We start from the raw sequence: 9,123 nt of genomic DNA on the forward strand, positions 1-9,123 counted from the left end.
CAGGGTTTCATTGGTTCTCCGGGTCCGTTCCATGTCTTCTTCAAGACGGCGGATGCGGACTGTGTTGACACATGAGTTGGCATCAAACTCCATGACCCGGTCGATGGCTGCTCGACCTTGCTCGACATTGCGAGCTATTCTGCGGATAATGACAGGCAGAGCTCGATCAGCAGAGGACCATCGCTGACGTTGTAAAAGCTTCGGTCCCCAAAGTATGGTAAGGGTTGACCCTGTTCATCACTCCAGCGATTCAAGTTGTTTTCCCACAAGGGAGTAGGACCTGGAAAAGCTGGTCGAGGGTTGTTGTTCGGGGCTTGACCTACGAGCAGTAGGTTGTTGACTTCAGGCTCGGAGTCGGATCCATCAGAAAAGCCTTCTGCGAGGTGATCGCCCAAAGGGATTGGATGCTCAACCTCGGGCTCTTCATCGATCCACCCGGTATTGCCTTCATGTGGAAAGTACGGGTCGCCGTGATGGAACCTAACCATTAGATCTACGCGAGAAGAGAGGTATAAGAATGTAGTATACATGTAACTAGTAGTACAAAATACACCTATAGTATTTTTTTGTTTAAGTTCTACTGATCTTCTTGTAGTTTTGTTGGTAAGTTTTTAGACTTGTTAACCTATCACAACCATTCTAGGGCATATGCTAATCACTCTTAGGACCAGCATAGTTGATCAGGCTATGCCATTCCCAGGACTGACCATACATCCCCGAGCTCACCTGTGATATTTAACAATCGTAATACCTTTGTTCTTGTCATTATGACACTGATTTTAATATGAATGCAGACTAGTATACTTAATTAAATATTTTAATATTTAAAGTATAGACTCTTGGTCAGAGTTTAATCCCTAATGGGTTTATAGTTTAGTATATCTTTTATGGGTTGATATACTTGATTCACTATAAACAATGCTCTGATACCAATCTGTCACACCCCAAAACTAAGAACGGCGGAAACGTTCTGGGGCGGAGGACGTCATGTAAGTAATCACAACACAGTAAATGTAAATAAGCAAACAACATCATCCATTGCATTAAATATATAATTTTAATACAAGCGTGTTCTGTACAGTTCTAGACACCAAAAATATAACGAAAAATCAAAATAATAATATGATGAGTCTTGAATGCGCTCCATCATCTCAAAAGCTGGCATCGGTACCTGTCTACTGATGACCTGAGAATACAAGTTATTTTGAAAGAGTTTATCAGCATTAAGCTGGTGAGTTCATAAGTATTTGAATGTCGGTGTCTGTTATCAAAAACGTTTGAACATGTCTCAAGTATAAGTTCGTGAAATGTATGTAAGTGTTTGTAAAAGTTTGAATCTCTCAGAAAAACCTATATTTTCTAATAAAGTAGCCTTCTACCAAGGCTTTAACTGTTTTTTATGTTCGTTTCTTGTAAAAGGGTGTAATTTCCCAAGTGCAACTATCTTTTAACAAAATATAGTTTGTACATTAAAGTTCAAGTGAGGTTATCACTAAAAATATGTAATGGGTAAATCATTGTAGTACTGTAGTTTAGTTTTATAGTAACTACTGCTGTACTAACTACCTTAAACCGGATTTATATTAAGGTATAATGTGATAATTGCACCATACTATCGACTGATAACAACGACATAGAGAACGGTCGTAATAACGGAATGACGTTTGGCACCCGCAGACCTGCAGGTCCGGCTGTAGCTAGCAGCAAGGTGTAGGATAGTCAATCCAGTATAGATCTATACGCAAACTCAACGCTCTCCCTCCAAGAGAATTCTGGCTACAACTCGGGCCATGACATTTAAGGCATGCTCCAATACAGTGGATCACAATTGTCAACGTATTAATGTAAGGGTAATGTTTCTCGTTCTAGTATAGTTGTATATGTTCTCATAGTATAGTTGTATAGACTCATGAATGAACTGACTCATTGATCTAACAATGGTAATAGTATGATCCTGTGTTACCCCGATGGTAACTCACTAATGATGTGTCTAGTACGTATGAATATGGAAGTACTTTTATGTCTATATATGTATATTTGATATATAATTAATATTGAAACGACCTTCGGATGGTCACCCGGAATCCCACCAGACCACATCCAAATCGAGAAAAAGGAAATAGGGTGGATGGCCTTCCTAAGCCCTTTAAACATTATTTATACATCTATACATATATGGGCATGCAATTTATAATATAAAAGCATAAATAAGTTTTTATAAGACATTTGAAACATAAGTATTATTTTAAAGAAAGATCGACTTGATGTCGATCTATAAAAGAATTTGAAGGCATAGGCTTGATTAAAACAATTTAAGTATAAGGAACATTTGTTTAAATCACAGTTGTAATATAAATTTGAAAAGTAAATGGGTTTGTAAAACATTTTGAAGTATAACAGTTTGATAGACAGTATGAACAGTGATAAAATCATTGGTTTCCCTAGTTATTAATCACATGTGATTAATGCAATCACATGTGATTGAAGCAATAACTATAAGTATTTAACTTGCATCCCCCCCTCCATAAGTATTTAAAACATTTAAAATCATTTCAAAGGTTGATTAAAGGGGTAAGAACTCACTTGACTGATTGAAGAAAGCGAGATGGAAAACCGGGCAGAGTTTCGTCTCGGGAAACGGATTTTTTTTTCTCGGCATTCTCGGGAATCTCGGGAGTAAAATCGACCCTCGGGACTTGAGCAAAAAGACCAGAGCTTCGGGTTTGAACGGGCACGGAAATCGAGGCAAGATCGTGAGAGAAAGGAGAGAAATGAGCAAAATTTCCGGAAAGCCTCGCATCCCTTTTATAGGGGTACTGAACCACCTCGGTACGCTGGGCGTACGAGGGTACGCAGCGCGTACGAGACGTCATCGCTTACGCACTTCGGATGGGACGGCGGGTCGGACGGGCGGGTCGGAAGCTTCGCATAGGGCGACGTGGACGATCCGAGGCCCTTGATCTGAGTACGCGGGGCGTACGATATACGCAGGGCGTACTCCGGTCCTATCCGATGACTCCCCTTCGGATAATACCTGGAGTTTATAATTAAATTTATATTTATTTTAAATAAACTTCTAAAATTCATATCTTCTTCATACGAACTCCGTTTTTGACGTTCTTTATAACCACGCGAAGGTGAGACCAAGATCTACAACTTTCGTTTAGACTCCGTTGGCAAATTCCGAAATTATTTTTATTATTTATTTATTAAAATGACGTGATTAAGCAATTTCTTCAAAAATTCATAACTTCCTCATCCGATGTCGGATTTGGACGTTCTTTATATGTACGAAAACCTTGATACGATTCCTACTACTTTATTTAACCCAAATAAGATTTTAGGAAAATTTTATTTTGACCTAGATTTGATTGGTTTTACATTACATTGTCTCGAAATATCGGGTTGTCACATAATTCCAAAATTCCTATGAGGACATGTATCCCTATGAAATGCATCAAGACTTGATGGAGAGGTACCACCAAAGCGCGAGGCAAGAGCACTACGAGATCATCACTAACATGATCACCGCTAAGATGGGAAATGAAGAATCATTGACTGTGCACTTGCAAAAGATGTAACGATATGTTGATCGTCTTCGCAAGTTAAATGTTAACTTTGGGGAGGATTTGGCCATCGACATTGTTCTTCATTCCTTGCCTTCATGCTACAACCAATTTAGGATGACCTACCACATGAACAAGGAAGAGGTCACCCTAAGCAAACTCCAAGGACTCCTAAGGACTGCTGAGAGCAACCTAAAGGACAAGTCTGTTGCACCAACTTCCGCACCAACCGCTGCTCCTGTTTTGGCTATAGGGCAGGGAAGGGGCAAGAAGAGGAAGGCTCCATCAAAGAGCCACTGCAAGGGAAAGTCCCAAGATGGTTCCTTTTCTAGTGGGACCAAAGTTGATCCCGCTAAGCCCAACCCTAACTCGAAGGAGGCAGAGTGCCATCATTGCCACAAGATAGGGCATTGGAAGAGAAGCTACCCGGAATATCTGCAAGCCATCAAGGATGGAAAGATCAAGCCATCTTTTGCAGGTATTTACACAATTAAATCTAGTAATTCATCTCACACTATTTCTTGGGTTCTTGATACAGGATGTGGTTACCACATTTGTTCTGATTTGCAGGGACTAAGAAGAGATAGAGATGTCGACCAAGGAAGAATAAATCTAATCATGGGAAACAGAAGATCGTCGCCTGTCACCAAGATTGGAGTATATTCTTTAGTGCTTAGTAATGGATTAGGTCTAGATTTAAATAATTGTTGCTACTCGCCAGATATGGCAAGAAACATCATTTCATTTCATGGTTTGTTTAGACAAGGATTTAGATATTCGTTTAATAATATGAATGGTTGTATTTGTGCTTATCTAAATGGTTTTTCATACTTTGAAGCAATGCCTTGTAATGGAATTTATGAAACTGTTATGGTTGTAGATAACCTAGGAAATGATGTGTTGTGTATAGATTCTTCCAATAGTATGGATAAAGCATCTTTGTGGCATTGTCGTCTTGGACATGTCAACAAGAAGCGCATAGCCCAATTCCAAAAGGATGGGGTGTTGGAGTCATTCGACCTTAGGGAAGATGACACGTGCGAATCTTGTTTACTTGGAAAGATGACCAAGTCACCCTTCACTGGCACTTGTGAGAGGGGTGAGGGTTTATTGGATCTCATACATACCGATGTATGTGGGCCCTTTAGATCCACTACAAAGGTAGGAAACCGCTTCTACGTGGCTCTCACCGATGATTATAGTAGATATGGGTATATTTACTTAATCAAGGATAAGTCTGAAACGTTTGAAAAGTTCAAAGAGTTCAAGAATGAATTGGAGAATCAATTGGGCAGGAAAATCAAGATGCTTTGATCCGATCGAGGAGGAGAGTACTTAAGTCTTGAATTCCATGACTATCTCAAGGAATGTGGAATAGTTTCGCAATTGATGCCACCTAGGACACTGCAGTTAAATGGTATGGCAGAAAGGCGCAATCGAACCTTGTTGGACATGGTTCGTTGTATGATGAGTCGTGCTTCACTACCTATCTCATTTTGGGGGTATTCCTTAGAGACTACCGCTCATATCCTTAACCGAGTCCCTACAAAGAAGGTTGCCAAAACACCTCACGAGATGTGGACGGGGAAAGCTCCCTCGTTGGCACATATCAAGGTTTGGGGTTGTGAAGTTTTCGTAAGACGAGAAACTCATGACAAGCTCGAACCTCGTAGTGAGCGATGTATTTTCATCGGCTACCCGCATAAATCCTTTGGATATCTCTGTTGGGTTTTGGCCATATGAGCATTCCTATGTGCACATGCAAACCCTAATGCTTGGATCTAGGTTTCTCTAATTAAACATGCATTGGATCCAAGACTTCTAATAACTAATAGAGTATAAGAACAATACAAAATTAGAGTTAGAAGCATACCTTGAAACACTTGTTTGATCTTCTAGTTCTTGGAGCTTTAGAGTTACAAATGTCACTCCTCTAATGGCTTACAAACACCAACTAGCAAGAGGATTATTTGAGAGAGAGGAGAGGGAAGAAATCGGCCAGGGTTTCTTTGCTTTAGCAGAGGTGCCGATTTCCCTTGCACCAAGGGTCTATTTATACTTGTCAGGCTCCTAGGGTTTCACCCTTAAACCCTAGTTGGATAATCTTTTACTCAAAGCAATCCAAATCCTTTCCAAGATAAGCCCTTGGATGATTTGTGGCTTATCCTAAGCCCTAGAAATCGTCCAACCCTATCCATAAAGGATTTACAGCCCAAAGTGTAACTATCAAACAATTGACACTTTATACCCTCTTATTTAATTAATCTCTTTAAGTCACCAAATTAATTCTAATTAATTTATGACTTATATTAATCAAATAACAATATTATTATTCCTTATATTATTCTCATAATATATTAATAATATTTATTCTCTCATAATAAATCATCCTGTCAAGTTGCTATGGTGAAGGTAACCCAAAAGGACCATGGACAATCGGGTCAAATACTTGCCTAATATAGTTGCAGCCTTAGACACTATTCCAACAGTCTCCCACTTGGATAAGTCTAGTAACTATATGCACAAGTACAATTCGATTTGCAATCGTAGCTCTCAAAGATGCTGTCAAACTCTGATCTAATCAATCTCGTCCTTTAGATAAGGGATCGTACAGTCCTCTGTTAGATATCATGCTGACAATTCTATGGAATAATTAGTCTAGCATTTGGTTTCTTGATCTCCAATTCATTTGACATTGAACTTAATCGAACACATCAATTTAGTTCTGATCGGGCCCGACACATAAGTCAAATCAAATAATCGAGCGGCCGAGATATCGCTTTTACCCTCTTGGGATAAAAGTAACAGATAAACTTCGACTTATATGCATTTACTTATTCATTAATCAACTATACACAACAACGCGTTTTATAACACCGAGTTACTGATGCATTTTCGCATTATCAATGTACAACCAATTAACAAATAACAAACCATATATCTAGGTTTTAAGACTATATGATATTATCGTCTCGCGATCACCCATTTATATCATATTCCATAAGGTGATTCCAGCAAGCGCGGGTTTGTTCCAATGCTCAAAACCAGTTCATAAGCACTCATGAACGTTGCAGCAACCCTTTGCTATGTCTAATACCATTTAGGCAATCTACACACCAATTCGTGACAATCTTCATTCATATCTACTTCCAACATATGAACGATTGTGGACAATTTGAATAATTCGATTATTCTTAATAAACTCAATTATTCTGGAAGTCAAAACATGCAAAATGAAACAATAGTTAAACAATTAACACAAGACAGTAACATTACTCATAAATAATACTCCTTTATTTAATCATCAAATGTTAATTACATTTATCTATTACACGTTTCTACTACTATCTAATCTATACTAATATCATCCTTTAGCCCAATACTCCTAGCATGCTGCAAGTGCTTAGCCCTACTCAGTCCCTTCGTAAGCGGATCTGCTGGGTTATCTTCAGATGATATCCTCTTCACTACGAGTTTTCCTTCTTCTACACGATGTCTAATAAAGTGATATTTTCTGTCGATATGTCGAGATCTACCATGATCCCTCGGTTCCTTAGTCAAGGCAACCGCTCCTTCATTATCACAGAAAATTTCCATGGGATCCTTTATGGCAGGTACAACTCCAAGATCACCGATGAAGTTCTTCAACCATATTGCCTCCTTCGATGCTTCGCTCGCTGCAATGTACTCTGATTCGCACGTTGAATCAGCTACGGTTTCCTGCTTGGAACTTTTCCAAGTTACTGCTCCTCCATTTAGGGTAAAGACCCAACCCGACTGCGAACGGTAGTTGTCCCTGTCGGTATGAAAGCTGGCGTCACTATACCCTTGCACCTTCAAGTCATCACTCCCTCCGAGGACTAAGAACCATTCCTTCGTCCTCTGAAGGTACTTAAGGATATTCTTAACCGCAATCCAATGGGCTCTGCCAGGGTTCCCTTGATATCTGCTAACCATGCTCAAAGCAAAGGCTACATCAGTGCGAGTACAAGTCATAGCGTACATGATTGAGCCAACTGCGGAAGCGTATGGTACTCGGCTCATTTCTGCTATTTCAGCTTCGGTACTCGGACTTTGAGTCTACTCAACTAGGCATTACTTTGTATCGGTAATTCTCCCTTCTTCGAGTTTTCCATACTAAAACGTTTTAGTACCTTCTCTAAGTAAGTGTTCTGACTAAGTCCTATTAGTCTCTTACTTCTTTCTCTTACTATCCTTATTTCCAAAATATAAGAAGCCTCTCCGAGGTCCTTCATAGCGAAGCACTTCCCGAGCCAGGAATTAACCTCCTGCAGAGTCGGGACGTCGTTTCCTATGAGTAATACGTCATCGACATATAGAACGCGGAAGCTTACTACACTCCCACTGGCTTTGACATATACACACGATTCATCTTCGCTTCGTATAAATCCAAACTCTTTGACTTTCTCATCGAAGCAAAGATTCCATATGCGGGATGCTTGCTTAAGTCCATAAATGGACTTCTTAAGCTTACACACTCTATTCGGATGCTTCGGATCCACAAACCCCTCTGGCTGAGCCATGTAAACATCCTCAGCCAACTTTCCGTTAAGGAAAGTGGTCTTGACATCCATTTGCCAAATCTCATAATCATGAAATGCGGGAATTGCTAGCATCACTCTAATAGATTTTATCTTCGCAACTGGTGATAAGGTCTCATCATAGTCAACTCCGGGAGTTTGAGTAAAGCCCTTCGCAACCAATCGCGCCTTATACGTGTGTACTTTTCCATCCACGTTGGTCTTCTTCTTCAAGATCCATTTGCACCCAACGGTCTTATGTCCAGGCACATTATCAACCAAATTCCAAACTTGGTTGTCATACATGGATTGGATCTTGCTATCCATTGCCTCTTTCCATTTTGCAGACTCCGGGCCTGCCATGGCTTCCTTATAGTTATTAGGTTCATCAAGGTTTATTAGTGTACCATCACTAATATACGTGTCCCCTTCGGTAGTAATATGAAAACCATAAAACCGGGGTTGAACTCTAACTCTTCCGGAACGTCTAAGAGGTAAGGATTCGTCAATCGGTTCAACCGGAGTTTCCTCCTCGGGTTGAGTGCCAGCGGTAGAGGTTCCTTCATCTATCGATGCTTGAATCTCTTCAAGCTCGATTTGCCTCCCACTGTCTCCTTGGCTTATGAGTTCTCGCTCTCAGAAAACTCCTCTCCTCGCAACAAAGACAACTTTGTCCTTTGGTCTATAGAAGAGATATCCAAAGGATTTCTGCGGGTAGCCGATGAAAATACATCGCTCACTACGAGGTTCGAGTTTGTCGTGAGTATCTCGTCTTACGAAAGCCTCGCAAACCAAAACCTTGATATGTGCCAACGAGGGAGCTTTCCCTATCCACATCTCGTGAGGTGTTTTGGCAACCTTTTTAGTAGGGACTCGGTTAAGGATATGGGCGGCAGTCTCTAAGGCATACCCCCAAAAAGAGATTGATAGTGAAGCATGACTCATCATCGAGCGAACCATGTCCAACAAGGTTCGATTATGCCTTTCTGCCACACCATTCAATTGTGGTGTCCTAG

This window comes from Lactuca sativa, chromosome 9 (assembly GCF_002870075.4).
Source record: "Lactuca sativa cultivar Salinas chromosome 9, Lsat_Salinas_v11, whole genome shotgun sequence".
NCBI classification, from domain to species: Eukaryota; Viridiplantae; Streptophyta; class Magnoliopsida; order Asterales; family Asteraceae; genus Lactuca; species Lactuca sativa.